Source organism: Ochotona princeps, chromosome 7, assembly GCF_030435755.1.
Source record: "Ochotona princeps isolate mOchPri1 chromosome 7, mOchPri1.hap1, whole genome shotgun sequence".
Classification (NCBI taxonomy): Eukaryota; Metazoa; Chordata; class Mammalia; order Lagomorpha; family Ochotonidae; genus Ochotona; species Ochotona princeps.
The window spans coordinates 57,577,417-57,595,958 of NC_080838.1; the positions used below are offsets into that span (position 1 = coordinate 57,577,417).

General features: G+C 39.6%; 1 non-coding gene across 1 annotated transcript; it reads right to left on the reverse strand.

The window, feature by feature from the left end:
• Positions 1-17,018: 17,018 nt before the first annotated feature.
• On the reverse strand, positions 17,019-17,125 carry LOC118759029 (U6 spliceosomal RNA). Its single transcript, XR_004995937.2, has one exon. It is a non-coding gene; the product is annotated as a U6 spliceosomal RNA (small nuclear RNA).
• Positions 17,126-18,542: the final 1,417 nt, after the last annotated feature.

Below are 18,542 nucleotides of genomic sequence, written 5' to 3' on the forward strand. Positions count from 1 at the left end.
AATACTTTGAGCTTTGATTATTGTTTACAGCCCTGTCTATACTCTTGAGAAATAATGGTTCCTTCACTTAATGCTTGCTGAATTCTTTATGCAGTGGAGGGCTAAGCTTGCGACCATAAAATAAACTGAAACTACACAATTGTAAACATTAAGAAAATAAGAAGGGAAGGAAGGTGAGTATGTGGGTAGGAAGGAAAGTAGAATTGGAAGTATCATTAGGTTATTAGATCTGTAAATATAAAACACATGGAATTTGTTCATCTTATGTAAATTAAAGTTTAAAAACTTAGTCTGGTCTGTCCCCATCCCAGCCCACGCTCTCCAGTGGGAGTAGCTGTCCGGCAAGGGGACCAGCCCCTTAATCCCCCTGACAGCTCTGCCCCTCCCTTCCTTCCTGGATCTCACGTGTGCTGGTTGGGTGCTGCAGTCAAATCCAGTACAGGCAACCACGCCGTGGCATTCCATAATGTGTACTGGTTTTGTCGCGACCAAACCCAGCTCAACCCACACTCTGTTCTGGTGTTGGGATTTGCCAGTGGATGACATGAACTGATTCAGCCTGGTCTGCCCCTGACCCATGCCAAATGTATGCCAGTGGGAAACTTTCCATGGCCTATTCTGGGCTGTTTCCTATCATGCTTCTTGTGCTTACCTGCAGGGACTGTGTCCTGCCAGAGGAGTTGCCCAGGCTCCTCCATCAGAACCCCTCCCAATGCCAGATTTTGCACATACCAGGGGATCCTTGAGCCAACCCTACTCAGCTCACCTCCTGTCCTAGCAGGAACAGTGGCTTTTCCTGGCTGGCTTTCACCCCATTCTGGTTCTTGTTGTTGGATGTTTCAGCCCAGCCATGGCTCGTCCATACCCACATACAGCTCACACATGGCTCAGTAGGGGGTTGAGACCTAGCCTAGTCAGTCCCACATCCATCCTGGTTCTCCATGACACCAGATGGTGTTGGGGTCTGAACTGGCCTGGTGCATCCAATCCCAGCCCACACTTGTTCCAGGGGAGACTACAACCGTGTCCTGATTAGAACACAGCCCCCATTCCAGCCCATGCGCTCCTTTTTGGGAACCTCAACCCAGTTAGGGTGTCCCCTTACCTTCCCAATTAGGCCTGTTCCTAGCCGTAAATCACGCACCTGCCCATGGTTGCTCTGAGGACCAGTAGGTGCAAGAGCCTAGCTCAGTATGACCTGTGCTCCATGCTGGTTTCTAGTTTTGCTTGTAGGCTAAGGTTTGCTCAGTCCTGCCCAGTACATTCCGTTCCATTACCAATTTACACATCTTGGAGCTACTATGCCCTGCTTGTCCGACCCCTAGATCTGGACCACGTGTTCACCAGTGAGAGCTATGACTCGCCAGGGGAGTTTCCCAAGTTCCTCCACTTGATCCACTCCCAGACTCAGAACTCTAACCAAAAAAAGACAGAAGACATAACAGGTCAATCATTCATCTCAGCTGTATATTGTTGGCAGCGAAATATGGGGCAAACGGAGACTTTATGATGGACCATATCAATCAGTGGACGACCTGATCGAGCGAAACTGGCAGCAATTCATAACTGGAGAACTATTAAAACCACTTGAGCAAATATCTCAGAGCATGCCCCACATCCGGGACTTGGGGGGGGCGGGAAACCGGGTGGGGCTTCTTCCTCAATATCCCCCTTTACCTCAGATACATGATGGAAACAATATGGACATAATAGTATTACCCACTTTCCTATACCCCCTGAACCTTTTTTTTTTGTTAACCATAATTAACTATGTAAAGATTGTCAACAACTATACAATAAAATAAAATAAATTAAAAAAGTTTAAAAACTAGTATTGAGTAGGATCAATAAAACAGCTATTCTAGAAACTTGTGATGAAATCTCACTACTTTATCAGCATCATTTTTAGCTAACTTTTCTGATTTAAGTGATCAAGTGTTTGTAATATCTTTTATATCAAATATTTTTCAGGTTTTAGAAAGGTTTCTTTTTTGAAATTTGTTAATAGATTGGAGTCTTTCCAATCTTTTTATTTACAAGAACATTTGAAAACTGCAGTCAACTATTTTTGAACTTACAACTGTTTTTTAATTTACAATACCACAACTTGGTTATTTGCAGAAGAATCATTTCAGTATGTCAGAAAAACTGATTCTTTTCCAAGGTGGAGACCTCAAATGTTCTGATCTCGGAGAAAATTGCTAGTAAAATAGAAATGGATAAGGCTGAGAACACTATGTTCCACACTCTTCTTTGCCAACTTTAAATGCTATGATTACAATATCAGCTCTCCAACCTCCCCTGCTTGATACTTCCTTCCTACAACCCTCCATTGCCAATAAAAGAGCATTAAAAGAGTCACTCTTAATTTGTGAAAAGAAAGACTGACCTGCTGCCATAGCGGATGCTGGCCTGGAAGGTTGCACACATCAGTGACACTGTTTCCCATGAACAGCATAGAAGATATTTCAGGGAGAATAGACTCACTGCCACAGCTTCTGAGTTGCTGTTATTCAAATTTACACCAAAGACTGGTTCTTTGATGCTGCTTTGTAATCCTTTTCAGGTAATTTTGGCATCCATGCCACCTTGGTGTTATCACCTGTCGACTTTGTTTTCTCATTCAATCAAAATGAGATTTTTTTCTGGCAAAAAAGTAGATAGATAAAAAATAAAAAATATTTTAAAAAGGAAAAAGAAAAAAATAAAGAAAAAGACCAACCTAGAAAAAAAGTAGCTCAATCCAAAACTAAAACTGTTTGGCTTGGCATGGTGGCACAATTGGATGATTCTCCACCTCCAAGTGCAAGAATTCTGTACGGGCACTGGTTCATGTCCTGGCTGCTCCACTTCCCATCCAGCTCCCTGTTTGTGACCTGGTAAAGCAGTAGAGGAAGGCCAAAAGTCTTGGGATCCTGCACCTATATGTGAGAGCCAAAAGAAGCTCTTGGTTCCTGACTTTAAGTTGGCTCAGCTCTGGTCATTGTGGCCATTTTGGGGAATGATCAGCAGATGGAGAATCTTTCTGTCTCTCCTTCTCTCTGTAAATCTGCCTTTCCAATAAAAAAATAAATCTTTTTTAAAAAATGCTGTATCAGGAACAGATCAATTCAACCATGCCAGGAATATTTGAAAACCTGTGTTGACACCATCTAGAAAGATAAGAAAACGATGACCTCAGTGTGTGCCTACTTCCATGAAATGCCACACAGTTGACTACTGGCTTTAGATATAGACCAATCTGGAAGATATGCTCCTTCTCTAATGCTCCACTCTCACTTTTTTTTGGCAGAATTTTTAAACGAATCAAGATGCTTTAGTTTGTAAATTAAATACATACTTTTGGATAAGTAGATTATGTATGTATTAGATTTCTTTAAATCTAATTTTTATATGCACAAAATGTTGGTCAGCTATACCATCATTGAGACGGAAAATCATGTATATTGGTAGATATAGCTATAGATGATAGAGAATTCTAAGAAAGGTGATTATGAAATGGAAATTTCACTTGTCCGGCAGTTAAGTGTTCTGTGTGTTTTTCTACTCTAGGGATTGGAATTTGCTGAGCAGAGCATAAAAATGGCAGTCCCTCTTGGCAGCACACTTTCCTACATTCAGTATTTAATACATTCATTCATCAAATTAGCTTCTAAACACAGGAACAAGGATGCAATATACATTTTAGCCATTAAAAAATTAGATAAGAGCTACAACACATAGACTGATCATAATGAAATGCAATAATGCTGTTCAAAAGCAGTAGGCATTAGGGGTGTTGGCAAGGGACACCTTACCCAACTATTCCAACTGTTCCAGGTAGTTACTTTTTTTTTTTTTTTTTTTTGGCAAATCCTCTATCTTAGTTTGGGCTTCAGTAAAAAAAAAAAAAAAAAAAAAAAAGTGTCATGCCCTGAATGGCTTAGAAACACCAGAAGTTTACTTCTCACAACTCTGGATGCTAGAAGCCCAAGATCAGTTCACTAGCTTGGTTGGGTTCTAGTGAGAGCCTCTTCCAGGTTGCAGACTGTTGGCTCCTTGGTGCATCCCCAGCACAAAGGCAGAATCTGATCTCTCTGTCCTTGGAAAACACTGGTCTCATTCATGAAGACTTCACCCTCCCAGAGACCCTGCCTCCAAACATCAACTACATAGGTAACCAAGATTTAAAAGTATCAGTTTGGAAGAATACAAACATTCATCCCATAAAGAACCAACAATGGGGCCAGACTTGTGGTACAGTCCCTTAAGCTACTGCCTAAAATCCTGGCATCCCAAATGGACTCTTGTACCCTTCTGATACAGCTTTGGATTAATGTGCTTGGGAAAATATGATGTCCCAAGTGCTCCCGCATGGAAGACCCAGAGTTCTTGGCTCCTGGTTTCAGCTTGGCCTACTTCCAGGACTTGCAGTCATTTGGTGCAAATATCAGCAGATGAAACATCTCTCTCTCTCTCTTTTAAATAAATAAATCAATCATTTTTAACAAAAACAATCAATAGAAGAAACAACCAAGATAGAGTGAGAGAAAATACTTGCAAGCAAAGAATTAAGAGCCAGAATACATGGAGAGTGCAAGAAAGCTCAATAATAAGAAACAACCAATTCAGCTTAAAAATGGGCAAAGAACCTGAATAGACAGTTCTCAAAGGAATAAAATATATATGCATGAACAACAAACACGTGAAAATGCTCAGTATCACTAGCCATCAGGGAAATGCAAATCAAAACTACACTGAGATATAACCTCACCTCTGTTAATGTGGATATTTGTAAGAAGACAGAGGGCAACAAATGCTGGCAAGGATGTAGAGAAATTAGAATATTTATATACTGTTAGTGGGAACATAAATTAGTATAGCCAACATGGAAAACAGTATGAAGATTTCTTTTTATTTTTTTTAAAGATTTATTGGAAAGTCAGATATACAAGCAAGAGGAGAGAGCCAGAGGAAGATCTTCTGTCTGATGATTCATTCATTCCCCAAATGACCAAAAAGGCTGGAGGTGAGCCATTCCAAAACCCAGAATTTATTCCAGGTATCCCAGGCAGGTGCAGGGTCCCAAGGCTTTGGGCCATCCTTGATTGCTTTCCCAGGCCACAAGCAGGGAGCTGGATGGGGAGTGGGGCTGCCAGGACACAAACCAGCACCCATATGGGATCTTGGCACATGCAAGGCGAGGACTTTGGCCACTAGGCTACAGCACTGGAGCCTGAAAATTTCTTTTAAAAGCTGGAAATAGGACTATGATACAGCAATCCTACTACTCAGTTTTTATCCAACAGATATGAAATAATTATATCACAGAGCTATCTACTTCACCATGTATATTTTAGTACCACTCACAATAGCCGAGATAGGGACTCAAACAAGATGCCCATGAATGGAAAACAATATGATCTGACAAAATGTATGTATATAGTGCACTATATGATATGTCATTTGCAGTAAAGCAGATGGATCTGGAGGATGTCACATTCAGCAAAATGAGCCAGACACAGAAAGCCATGCCCTGCACATTCTCCCTTATTCATGGAAGCTAAAACCGAAACTCAATCTGAACACGTAATAGAGATTACTTGAGACTGAGGAGGGGTTGGAAGGGAAAGGAGTTTGGATAATAGGCATTAAACCAGAGGTATTCAGGAGAATAAGTACTTTGTATTACACAGTATGGTGTAGGAAGTAATGTTCCTGAAAACCTACAAGATACTCTGTGAGCAAACAGAGGGAAGAAGCTCCCAGGCCTCCAGAAGTAAAGTAATATCAAAGAAGCAGAGCTGATGAATATCTTGTTTTGATCAGTACACATTGAATAGATGCATTGAAATCTCATACTATAACTCATAAATATGCCTAATTACTATCTTTAAAATTTAAAATTTAAAATTTGTGCAAATGTTTACATAGTTGATCAGGGTGGGAAGGATCGAGGGTTAGGGAAAAGTGGGTCTGATCATTATTTCCAAGTTTTCTGTTTCTTCTTCCCATGTGTGGGGAAAGGGGGAAGATAAAGGGAAAAGCCATACGCAGCCTCCCAACCGCCCCAGTACCCAGAGATGGAGAGCTGCCACCTGATATCAACTCAGGATTCCTAGCATGGTGCAAGCTCCAAGGATTCTTCCCAAATAGTTTTGATAGTTCTGAAATGCTCTCAATCTCACCAATCCAAGAATAAGGAACCTCTTCCAATGTCCATTGGCTGACATAGTCGACCTTACAGTTTCCATTTAACCATATTTTTGCTGCTATAGTTTGGCTGGGGTAGTTATGCAATTTGTCCTATTCTCCTTCTTCCTTCCATAGTATCTGCTACGGTACCAGACGTCCTCTACAGTCCCAAATCCTCCATGTGCATCTGGGCCAGCCATCCACTGCTCTGTCTTTTACACTGAGGAGGCCAAGTTCTGACACATGTACTCTACGGTCAGACCAAGAATCCTGAATGTGAGACCCCCGGCCCCCACATACCCCAACTTGTACCATCCCCCAGCCTATACACCAAGTCCCCACAAGCATGCCCACCGGGCAGCCAATGAGCTTGCCCTGGCACCATTTGTGCCTGTGCTGCCTAACCTAGACCCCACCCACACCCAGGACTCACAGACCCAGCACCTACCCGACAGGTGAGCCCAGGGACCTGGGCCAGGCAACCTGGGCCCCACTGGATCCTCTGTTAATTTTAAATTTTTAGCAGATGAGAGTATAACAATAGCAAAAGATGCATACATTTATTATTATCCCTTTCACTTTTGTGAGTTGATTGTAGACTCAGCTGAATTGTTCTTAACTGGGGTTCCTCAGAGTGTCTGCTCTCAAGTACTGGTTAGGACTGGAATCACCTAATGGCCCCTTCAGTCACATTTCTGGTACTGAGATGGCAAGAAAGGATAGAGGGTGGATGTCCACATTGTACTGCTAACAGCATGGCAGGAGACAGTTCTACTTCTCACTTGGAATGTGACAGTCCCAGCAGCGATAGAGACCTAGGTCAAGGGTGGGGCGGCCTTGGACAACCATGGAAATGACCTGCAGCTAGAAAAAAGGGAGACAGAGGTACAGATGGAGATAAACTATATGATAAAGGAGAGTGAAATTGCCAGAATATTAGTGCTCAAAATTTTTCAGTGGAGCACAGATGCCCTTGGCAGGAAGTAATACATGGTCAAATTTTAAAAAGACTTCACATTCAAATTTACTCAGAAATTTCTCAGTTAAAAAAAGCATGCAATGCTATTCTGTACAAATTTTCAGATTTTTTTTTGCTAGTACTACTACTAGTCATTTTCAGACTCCTTTTTGTAACACCTTTCAGGATGGCTTCGTAGGTCACACTGTAGGAAACGCTATCCAAATGAATCTTCCACCACATAGTAAAAACTTGAGTGGAATATTGGCCAAGATACTCCTGAGAAACAGAACCAGTAAGATTGTGGGATGAGAGGAGAGATTGCAGTGTACCTTTAGAAACTGACTCACTCAAGTATGGAGACTGACAAGTCTAAAATCCTCACTGTGGATCAGCAGGCTGTAGACCCAGGAAGCTTGATTGTGACAGCAGTGTTTATGGCGGAATTCTCACTTCCAGGCAGTCCATCTTTTTTTGTAGTAAAGCCTTTAAATGATACTATGAAGCCTGCCACATTATGGAAAGCATTTCCTCAAAATCTACTAACTAAAACATTAATTTCACCTTTAAAGTTTATTCATGAAAACTTGTCAAGTAATGTTTGCTCAGATATTTGGGAACTGTGGTCTAGCCATATTGACATGCAGCATTAACCATCAAAACTCTAAACAAATTTTATAGGCATGGGTTGCTACTTCTACACATGAAAATAAGAGCTCTTACTGATTGTAAAAGTTTACCCCCTACTCTACATGTCTATGAAATATAAAACACCTTTTTCATACGTAGTCCTGTGTCGTATAACATTAGTTTGGTTAATTCTGGACCACATATACAATGGTGATCCCATAAAACTGTATCTCCCAGTGACTTCATAGCCATCTTAATTTGTCTATGATATGTTCACAAACATGAAGTCATCTAAGATACATTTCTCAGAATGTGTCCCCATCCTTAAGAAACACAAGATCACATTTAGGAGTGAATGCAGTTTGTCATAAAGGACTCCTGCAAATCTGAGTTTTCTACTAACTATATGCTCCAGAAGGAAAAAAAAAAAGACATCCTTAGGAATGAAACGTGTCCAGGCAAGCAAATCTAACTCTGACTCTCCTGATTTAATGCAAGTCAAAATAACCAACCTTGGCACTCTTCCCAAAAGTTTACTTCACTGTAGAGGCTAATGCAAACACTATGTCCTGCTTGGTATTGTTCCAGCTCAGGTGTTCTCAGCGCGCGATTCCTACAATGGTATTAACGTCCACCTGAAAACTTGTCAGAATAGCACATCTCAGCATGCACCTTTAGAGAATCAGAAACTCTGTAGAGGAAAAAAGGATAGACTTTTAATAAAATACAAGAGCAATGAATTACTAGAAAGATAATCATGCTTGGATCTCCTGCCAATGTTAAATTATGACAAAATTTTAAAATATTTATCCTCAACATCTGGACTTCAGCCTAAACAATAATGGTTTATACTCCAAAAGCACTTCACTGGTGACCCATGGTGAACGGTGATGTAGCTGTAAGTTGAGATCATTTGCCTGGAATGATTGGAACCAGAAGTGTTTGGGAATATTTTCAGACATATATTAAGATACTGTGGGCATGGGACCTAAGTCTAAACTTGAAATTCATTTATAGTCATGCATATTTTATTCATATGGCTTAAAAGTAATGTTGTAGAATGTTATTCATCATTTCATAAATAAACCATTCATGGTCTTTATTTCTCTACTTGTGATGCTAGGTTTATGATTGAATTATTCTGGATTCAGGAGCATTTGAAAGTTGGGTCTTTGAATTAGAATGCTCACCCTCATGGAAATATCTGTAGGTTGAAGGCCCAACACAATAGCCTAGTAACTAAATCCTTATCTTGTATCCACCACTGGGATCCCGTTTGGGTGTCAGTTTGTATTCCAGCTGCTCCATTTCCCATCCAGCTTTGTGGCCTGGGAAAGCAGTAGAAGATGGCCCAGAGCCTTGAGACTGTAGCCAAGTGGGAGACCCAGAAGAAGCTCCTGGCTCTCGGCTTCAGATCGGCTTAGCTCCAGCTGTTGCAACCAGTAAATGGAAGTGAACCAGTAAATGGAAGATCTTTCTTTCTGTCTCTCCTTTCTGTATATCTTCCTTTCCAATAAAGTAAGTAAGTAAATAAATAAATAAATAAATAAATAAAAATTTTAAAAAATAAATAGTATCTGTAGGTTGATAACTTATTTCAAGAACTCTGAAACTTCAAAATTTGTAGTGATATAACCAGAACTCTACTTACAGATATTTTGCATTGGAATGTTTCTCTGCCACACTCCTCTCTGAAGATTATTATAAGATGCAAGAAAGATGACATATCACTTAATTTACCTAAATACAAACCCTAGTGTTCCCAACTTATCTGATGAGTCTAGGACAGACTTCCTTACCAACTGTCATTTGTTTCAAGCTGTTTGCTTTGTAAGTGGAGAGCCATGAAGAATAGCATGGATTTTTTTTTCATATTTCTTATTTATTTAGTTTATCCTGGGTTTAGCCAGAATGGAAAGAAGAACTTTAATAAAATTCCTAGGTGAGCAAAATGGCCACATTCTTCATGCACATTTCTTTCTTTTTTATGAATAATTTATTATTATTATTATTATTAATTATATTGCATTATGTGACACAGTTTTATAGGTACTGGGATTCCCCCTACCGCTCCCCAAACCCTCCCCACATGGTGGATTACTCCACCTTGTTGTTCATGCACATTTCTAAGAATGAAATTCAGTCCCAATACCCAATAGGTCATGACAGGGTAAGACTAGAACTTTACCAAAAGATAAGCCCTCAAATCAGTTGCTTTTTTACTGTCCTTTGGGCAAATCAGTGCAAGAGAAAAAATTGTCAAAACTTTAAAATCAGGCATTAGAAACACAGAGTCAGAAAGAATATATCTAAAAGTTGTTGCACAATAACTTGAATTTCAGAAAATGCTGGAGTTGAGTTTAGAACTTGATCCATTATGGTACAGGAGGTCTGGTAACAGAATGAGGTATACAGAAAGAGACTGAACATAGACCTCCCTGTGTACATGGGTTGGGCAAGAAATGAGGATAGAAGTGTTTTGATACCCACAGGGTTTTCACAGGAAAACTGTAAAACAAGAACTCAGATGAAGTAGCAATGTGTATTTCGGGAACAGACAGTAATCAGCCAAAGAGGAACAGAAATAATGTGAGTGATGCAAGGTCCTGCAGATGCAGGATGGGGAATGTTTAAAGACAAGGCATCTGGAGTTCCATCTGAACCTGGAGAAGGACCAGAAAGATAAGCACAGACTTAGTTTTAGTAGACACACAACTCCTCAGAGAGGAAACACCAGCAGGAGCTGAGACAATCAGTATCTGTCCCCTCTTGGTTAGACTGACACAGGAAAAGCCAGCTGCAAATTTGTCCAATCACACAGTTTCTCCCAAGGATGCCAGGGCTGTACATGTCCTAGCCATCTCCTACTTCAGACGATGCCTGCTTTATAATCACCAGCAAACTGCTTTCTAATATCAGACTACCAGCAACTTTGATCTTGGAGCCTATTAAACTGGTAAGAATTGGAACACAGCATGTTTGCCTCCAGCATCTAAGCCACTGTGACCCAGAGGAGCTGCCTCAATTTATGATCCCGGTGCAGAGATCACATGCGATCTGACAGAAGAGGCCACATTCATATTAACTCTGCTTTGTAAAGAGACAAGAGCCTGAGTCTAGTTCACACTCTGTTTAATGTTGACTCTTAATCCACACCGTTCTTTGCTTTGAAGCTTCTCAAATCCTACTCCATTTAAATATCACTTTAAATCCCACTTGCTTCAGTCCTGTAATAATGTTGTCTTGTCTTCTGCTGAATGTCCTGGGGTTGCTCCGCTCTGTAGTCTCCTCATTGCTGATCACCCTGAGTGTGTGAGACATCAGGTTGGCTCCTTATGTTCTCTGCCCGACTAAGCCAGAAACATAATCATCATTTCTCTAGAACAGGATGAGGAGGCTGGGCAAGAAGCCCGGTAGGAAGATTAGTTTACTCAGAGGATTGTTGTCTGGGGACCACACAAGACTGTTCTTATTGGAGTGAAGATGTTCCAACAAGATCAGAAGTCAGTGAGTTCTGGGGCCACAGCCCAATGTTAGTTATGGCCAGAATCTCCCTTGTCTTGATTCAAACGAGTGTCTAGATGTGGAGCAAAGAAGCAATGTGACATGGGAAATGTGAAGCAGCCAGCTGAGACTGAAATCCAGAAACATGCAAAGAGTAGTGCTGTGCTGACGTCAGCAGCCACAGTACAGCAGCTTGTCTGGGTTCTCACATAGAGATCCACCTGGGAATTAAATTCAGCAAAAGACAAAGAGTTTCCTTCCCACCAAGGTTTCTTCATCTTTTTGAAGAGAGAGAAAAACAAACAAAGGAAAGAGAATAAAAGAGAGGTGGCCAGTAGTGACACCAAAAATAATGGTTTTGGGAATAAGGAATATACCATATAATACAAGTCTTCATAAATTCAACGTTCCTACGACAATTGGGGGCTGTGCACAGTAATAGGAAACACATGGAGCCTAACTTACTGGCAAGTCTGTATCATTTGTCTGAGCTACTTCAGTTTTCTTTAGGAATCCATTCTGCTTCTTTAAGCATCTGAAGCCAAGCTCCCTGTCAAGGGAGGTTAAGAACATGGTGTTTCTCACTTGCTCATTCTCTGGAGGATTTGTTTCCAAGCAGTGGGGAATGGAACCCTCTGAGAGCACAATGACATTTTCATTTGTGACTGAACTCTTCTGTTCCGTTGCTGTTCCTTTTAGGGACAGGAAAAAATGTTCCTGGTTATTTTGGTTTGTGGCTACTCGAAACTTCATTACAAATCATAAAGCACATTTAACTACTGGGACATTCCACTGCAGTTCATTTAAAATCTATTTACATGGTGAGGTAGTGTGACTTTCTAAAGGCTATCTTTTAATGTAAGAGATAAATTTCAACATAGCTGCTGCTTCAACAAAACTACATCTTATTTGCAATGTGAACAGAGGAATTCACTAATCAAGTAGAGAAGAAAAAAACATCAGATAAAGGCAATTTTGAAATCTTGTATCTGCCATTGGATGTGGAATGATTCCATGCAACCAAAAGTAAATCTTGAGTTACCAATAAATCCCATTAGCATCAAGGGTAACAGTGTTGCCTTGGATGCTTCATTAAGATACAAATACTTCTGTTAGTATTTGTTTCTACGCATCTCACTACCATGCTTCCCTGTCTCTTGACACATTAATATTGCTTCCTTCCTTCTTTCCTTCCTTCCTTCCTTTTTTTTCTTCTTTTCTCTTTTTTCTTTCTTTCTCTTCCTTCCTTCCTTTCTAAAGCTTTCTTCAAACACCCTCAGCAATACATTTGAAAGCAGAAAAGTGAAAATGCAAAGTAAATTAAAAATGACAACTACTGGTAATGCTTTCCTAACCTAATGGCTTTTAAGTTTTTTTTTTCAACTAAAACCAACAGTGAGAAAATATATGCATGCTCAGACATTTATGCATGTGTACACGTAGATATGTATTAGTAGGTCTGAGAAAACACATACAAATGGTAGAATCAAGATAGCAGAATGGGGTGAGGACATATTTTAACAGGTGGAGAAACATAGTCAGGGTGGAGCAGAGAGGGCACATTCCAGGAAATAGGAAAGAACAGGCCAACAGCAGAGGGACACCTGGAGACTCATGGACATGCAAAAGCAGTGGAGACAACAGTTTGGTGTTGCAGTGACAAGATACCCCAGTGGCATTCAGTGAGCAGCAATCTAAATTCCACCAGCAGCCAGAACTCCACCAGCAACCAAATGGGAAGGGAGTTCACCAGGAGCTCAGGAGGTGAACCCAGACAAAGAACTGCCCATCCTGCCAATTTGTTTGATTTGACCAGCAGCAAAGACAGAACAGAAGATCACAAACAGGCAGTGTGGGAACAGGGTGGATTTCATTGCCCAGAACCCCACCAGAGCCGAATAGGGTGCCATTTTGTGTAGTGAGACAAATGCTATGAAACAGGACTCTGCATGCACTAAGCTGGGAGCAAACTCATGTCTGGCTCAGTGAATTACCCCGACGTGGTTCCCAAAAAAAAGGTCAGGAAAACACCCAGACCTAACAGCCAGCAGATCAAGAACTCCATGAGTGCAACATTAGATGACATTTTGTTTGGTGTGGCAAAGGCTTTGAGAGTACAGGGACAACAGTGAGCTGTGCATGCGCTGAGCTGGGAGTGAACTCACTGAGTTCATTGCATTGCACTGGCCCCACAACAAAAATAATACTGACTTTGGCGTCTTACCTATTTTGGGTCAAAATAGGCTTGTGTGGCCCTCAGACCTAATGGACAGCAGGTTCCAACAAGATCAGCACTGCCAACAACCTAGTTCTTCAAAAACATCCTGGTGTCTTCCTAATCCTGGGACCTTCTCTAGCAGGAAGTGAGAGAAACGTACAGAAAACAGTACAGGCTCAGCATGGGATCACAGGAAGTAGAGAGTGGTGAGCCAGGAGCTGAGGCTATGGATACGATGGTGGAAGTCTAACGTAAAAACCCAGATCTGAAACTCGCTGTAGAGAGTGGCACAAATGACTGCAAAGAACTTGTGGGTAATACAACTTAGAAACCTGCTCCAAGGAGAAGAATCTGTTAACCAAAAGTGCAATGATCACAAGCAAACAAAGAGACAGAGGCACAATGAATATTACTGAAGACTTCCTGGCAAAAGAGCAAAAGCCTGTGCCAACCTCAAAGTTAACTGAGGCATACATCAAGAAAATGGGGGATACAGATTTCAGGAAACTCATTATAAAGCTTCTTACCACAATGAAAAGCACATAATACGAGAGTTCAAGGAATTTAAGGAGTATGTCACACAGAAAATAGCAATGCTGGAACAAAATCAAGCCAAGTTAATAAAAATAAAGGACATAATAAAGCAAGTTAAAAATTCAGTGACAAGTCTCCATAGTAGAATGAATGAGGCAGAAGAAAGTATCTCAAAATTGGAAGATATTTCCTGCCACAATCGGGAAACAATTAAAAACCCAGAAGCAAAGCTGGTCAAGCTAAAAAATTAGTCAAGAATTAAGAGACACTATTAAAAGTCCAAATATAAGAGTTATAGGAGTTCCAGAAAATGCAGAAGAAGAAACTGGGTTTAACAATGTGTTTAATGAAATAATAAAGGAAGGCTTCCCTAATCTGGAGAAAGAATTGAGAAACAACATCCAGTAAGGTTACAGAACTCCCGACAGGGTTGACCAAAAGCAATCTTCATCACAACACAGGATAATCAAGCTCTCTTCAGTCAGACAGAGGAAAAGATCCTTAAATGTACATGTGGAAAAAATCAACTGACATATAGAGAAATGGCAATTAAATTCACAGCTGAACAGGAAATTCAACAGGCCAGAAGAAAATGGGGCTACATCTTCCAAATTCCAAATGCAAAACATTTTCAGCCCAGAATAACATACTCGGCAAAGCTTTCCTTTGTCTTTGAAAATGAAATAAAATTCGTCCACAGTAAAGGAAAGTCAAGACCACACCTCTTCCAGACCTGCCCTACAAATGATATCTAAAGATGTTCTCTTGACAGAGAAAAAGGAATAGCACCCACCAAAACCAAAGGCAAATATGAAGATCATCCCAGTAAAATAACAACAGAAGACTCAATTAAACAATGAACAACCCATTATTAAAATGACAGGACAACTGGCACCACAATAGAGGACAGAACAAATCAATCAACTACCCCTGCCAAATGTTGGCAGTGAAAAACTGGGCAAACGGAGACTCTAAGATGGAATATGTCAATCAGTGGATTCTGCAATGATTTTATCGTGCTTAGAAAAGCGAGATTGGCAGCAATTCATAACTGTTGAACTATCAAAACCACTTGAGCAAGACCCTTGGAAGAGCATGCCACACATCAGGTACCTGGGATGGGTAGGAGACTGGGTGGGGCTTCTCCCTTTGTCTCCACCTTTACCCCAGATACAGAAAAAAAAAAAAAAAACAAAAAACAGAGAGAGAATGTGGAAATAATAGTCTTACCCATTTTCCTGTAGCCCTTGAACCTTTATACCCTAATTAACCATGCAAAGATTGTAAAAAAAAATGGACAAAATATCACCCATTCTTATTAACCCTGAATGTAAATGGATTAAACTCATGAATCAAGTATCATAGACTTGTAGACTGGGTAAAAATACAAAACCCATCTATTTGTTGTCTACAGGAGACACATCTCACCAACAAAGATCAGTGGAAACTACATCTCATGGATTTGGATTTTTTTTGTTTTGTTTTATCTCTTAACACTTTTTTTCTCATTAAATTCTTCACTGACTCATAGATCATACAATAGCATCATTGTCTTCAAGAAACTTCTTGATTTGCTTTTTCATTTTTTCAGTGACACATTAATCATTCAGTAGCATGTTATTTAACTTCATGGCATTGTTAATTTCTTTTGTTTTCTTTCTGTTGTTGATTTTGTTTTGTGGCTTTTCATTTAAGGGGATCTTCAATAACTGTGTATTGGAGGCTATCTATCCAGTGACATGTTACATAACTTCATGATGTTGTAAATTTCTATTTTCCTTCATGCTGCTGATTTTATTTTGTGGCTTTTCATTTAAGGGTATGTATAGAACTGTGTAATTGAGACTATCATTTCCAGATTTAAGGATACAATGTAGTATGATCTCTACCTCCAGATCAAAGTTTGGACTTCCAATAAAACTGTAAATTTTATCTTGACAATAGGATGCTGGACCCTCTGCCATTGTCCATGACTACAATGATGCACTTAAGACTTTTTATGAATAGCTATACTGTTGTAATAATATAGGGGAACTCAGTGCTGTGGGGAGAGAGGATTTTTTGCAGGAAGTAAGGGAAATCTCAGGACATATGGAACTGTATCATAAAAGGATAATAATGATTTAAACTGAAAAAAGAAGGAAACACTCTCAAAAATGCACTGGGATTTTATTCCTTTTTCATTGCCATGATTCACTAAAGGATCTCATAACCTACTCATTGAAGAGAAACCTAAAGCCTTAAATATTTCTGTTCTTGTATGCAATATTAGCAAATAGCTTATTAATCTTTCTTCCAGGAAATATCCAGAAATAAATTGTGTTACCTAATACCAGTTTTACTGCACTCATATCTGTCCTGGAGACATTCCTTTGGAATGCATCTGGTCATTCTGACTTCAGGGGTCCAGAAGTCAATACACATGTGCTTTTACCAAAAAAAAAAAAAAATAGGGATCATCATCTCCATCGTTCATTCTTTCTGACATCAGCCCTGGATCCCTGGATTCTGAACATCTCTTATCCCACCCCTCCAGGCCTCCAGAAATACTCCCTGAGATGAAGTCTTCACAAGAACTGACTAGAAATGTATCCAATATCTGCAGAGACCCTTCTTGAATTGGAAGTGGTTTAGAAAGTGATGGAATGGGGAAAAACCAGATTAAAAACCTCTAACTCTTCATAAAATGGAACAAAATGCAGCTGTGAGAAAAGAATGAAGCTGATCTGTGTGTTTGAAACCTATCTCCAAAATACACTGCTAACTCAAAAGCATTGGGTACAGTACACTTCCATAATTTTTAAAAGGGAAACAGGTACATAGAATATTTCCAGAAACTTTCAAAGCATACAAGTAATAGAAATTGCTTCTAGAGAAGAATAATATAGGGCAAGGAGTCCAGAATTGAGAAGGTGTAATGTTTGTATATGCTTTTCTCTGCTGTTTGAAATTTTTATTTTTGTATATATACATGGAACACTTTTTCATTTTTTTGATTTTAAAAATATGGAACGCTTCACAAATTTGTGTGTCATCCTTGCACAGGGACCATGCTAATCTTCTCTGTATCGTTCCAGTTTTAGTATATGCGCTGCCAAAGCAAGCACAGAACCCTTTTTCAATTAAAACATATACCTTTTTAAAAGAAATACCATATTAGAGAGTTATTAGCAGACCTATTTAGGGTAAAAGAAGATTGTGAGGAATCATATAAATAAATGTTTATTATAACATAAAAATCATTATGTTTCATTTACATATCTTGTGCAGTTTACAAAGAGTTCCACATCCATTGCCTCACTTAGAGTTTATAAAATCTACTGGAATAAGTATGAGTAACACTAGATGTAATGTTTTACAAATGAAAGTAAATGATAAACCTTGATGTAACAGAATGAAAAACCTAGACATATTTTCAGAGTTAGAGTTACCAAGTAACTTAGAAACAGCAGCATTGTAAAAGCCTTTGGCAATATGCTTTGCTGTATAAATTGCTTACCTAAGAAATTCTTGCATAAAGGAGGAAGGAGACAAGGGAAAAACACTCCTGAACATTTTTGTAAAAATGTCTAACAATAGGACATAAATTAACAACTAGCAACTGGTTGAAAATTTACATTACAGAAGTTATTTTCATAAATTCACTAGATTTTCAGTTTTGGATTATAAGAAATCTAAAATAGTCGTGTAAGTGGAAAAAGAGGCAAACTACAAACATCACTACCAAATCTTGAAACATACCTCCAAAATTTATAGGTGAGGATTATAGTAAGCCCAGTTTCCCTGAGACAGTCCTAACCTACACCTCCTGTCCCCATAGAATTCCCCTTGGCACCCTTTTCACTGTCAGTCACACTATGTTTGGATGACAAACTACATATCCACCTTCTTAAATGTCACTTTATTCCCATATGCCTGTAAGACACCAATTTTCCAGAATTGGGATTCATCCCCAAACTGAGAATTATCTTTGTTCGTCCAAAAGCTGGGTGATCTACACTTAGCTTTTAACACCATATATGAGTTTCAAATCAGAAACAGAAGTTTCCCAGAGCACTGCCCACCAGAGACTGGCTTTGTCAGAGAGATTACTAGTGGAAATAGAGTCTTGGGGTCTGATTTGGAAGTTTCGGCATGTTGAGGTTTAAAAGGGAACTAGAAACCAAGTTTGACTTGGTAGGCTGTTGTGAAGACACAAAATTGATACCATTCAATGCACTTTTGAATACAGAGAACATGGCCCTATCTCCAGAGTCAGTCATTCATATATTCATGTAACATTTGGATGTTTAACACATGGAGAGTGATGGCTGAAAACAAAGCTCTGCTTTTAGTATCACATCTGACTCATCAATGGTTTTAGAGCTCACGCTGAATTTTCAATGTGATGTGATATTAAACACAAAATTATGTTGTCTAAACCAGCCTTCAAGTACTTTTCTGTCCAGCTCATTTTAGAATTTCTGCAAGCTGCTACTATTCCAGTTGATAGTACATATTTTAAAATTATCCCCATAACCCAGT